Raw genomic sequence first — 1,815 nt, 5'->3', positions numbered from 1 at the left:
TGAAGAGATATAACAACCAAATACAGTGTATGGTACTGGATTAAATCTCAAATGGGAAAAAATCTATAAAGGAGATTTTTTAAAACAACTGGCAAAATTTAAATATGAATTAGGTGACATTGAATTCATGTTGATTTTCATGCGACAACAGTACTGTGGTTGTTTTGGAGAATTTGTTTTCTTAGAGATGCAGGACAAAGTCCTTAGGGGTGAAGTGACATGACATCATAATCTTCAAATGGCTCTATAGAAAGAAAAGCTAGCAATAAAGCAAATGTGAACAAATGTCTAGAATTGTGATGTTATTTCAGCTTTTCAATAGGATTGAAAAATTATAAAATAAAAAGTGGGAAGAAAAGATTCAATACTCTTGATAAAATGTTTTATTGACCCCATGTGTTTGGCCAGTATGCTCTTGCATGATGTGAGCTACTTTAAAATAAAAGCATTTTAGAAATAAACGGTTCCACCATCCCCTTTCTTTTACAAAATGGTAGCTGCAGGTAATAGTTGCTTTGTATTAACATCTAAAATAACAACTTTGCAACTCCACATTGGTTCTTCTATTTTTTTTCTTCTTAATGTTACTGGTCCATGAGTCTAGATGTCTAGAGAGTGCCACACCAGTGCTTGGCTCGTGCTGTTCGGTTCCACAACATTATTTATGTCGTGGCACATACAGAAAGTAGTAATATGTGTATGGCCAATGGGGTGAGGCTGCTAATGTCTGAAGGCGACTAGCCCAGAATTTCTGGCTGCCCCCTGGATGAAGGGGTCACCATCTTGGTGCACCGGTGAGCCATCTGGGCCACACAAGTGTGCCATTGTCATAGGTGGGACTCAACTTCCACGCATAAAAGTGCTATGAACTGCTTTACACAAAATTTGAAATGTTTGCTTGAAAAAAACCATCTAGTGTATGTCCAACCGCTGTGGATTCAGGCTTTGCTTTCAATGAAGGGATATAGGTATCTTCGTGTGTCTGCAGTTGTACTAAACACCAGTGCAGTGTCCTGTCTCTCTGACATGCTTCCATCTGATCATCACTCATCTCAACACTTGTTATGATGGATCTTGAGTTGTAATGAGGTTAACTGCAAGGCAAACTCCTACAGGAGCATATGGAGGAAGCTCAGGAGCTAATGTTCTATCTCTGGCTTTTGTGATTCAGTCCAACTTGAATGTACTGAGATGAGACAAGAAATGACTCTGAAGACTGAAGCCAAAAAAGGACAAGTTAACCCAGTTTGATCCAAACCTTTTTCACAAAGTAGCATTTGGTGTTTAAAGCTCAGTGTCCTGAAGTTCTACATAATTAATTTAAATGTATTTAAATTCTCTGTTAGGAACCTGCTCTAATGAGGAAAGAGCACTGATTGGGCTTACAAAATCCCAGTGCATCCCGATAGCCTGGTGAATCTCTTAAAAGCATATGCTCCTGGTCCTTATTCCTGAGAGATTCTGATTCAGTTGTCTAGAGATCTCCCACCCTGGTGATTCTAATGTGCCATCCAATACTGAAGCCTAGAATCAGAAATCAGAGGCTAATAGTAAGAACTGGAAATCTAAAGTGCTTTACAAATAGGAGACATTCGTTTTATTATGTAGCTACTATAATTTTCTTCCTGTCTTCCCCTCCTAATTTCCCAACATGGTTGACTGATTCTATTTGGAATGGAGTTTTTCTTGTGGAACCTCTGTAGTCTTATTCTTTCTATTACTTAGCAAGGACCCGTATGCCTGTGGTTAGCCCCAGAGAGGTAACAGGAAAGTACCTGCATGAGGACGTGTGAGTGTGCTAACAGCTGAGAGTGT

This window comes from Vulpes lagopus, chromosome 1, assembly GCF_018345385.1.
Source record: "Vulpes lagopus strain Blue_001 chromosome 1, ASM1834538v1, whole genome shotgun sequence".
In the NCBI taxonomy this organism is placed as follows: Eukaryota; Metazoa; Chordata; class Mammalia; order Carnivora; family Canidae; genus Vulpes; species Vulpes lagopus.
Note: the sequence above shows the minus strand (reverse complement) of the source record.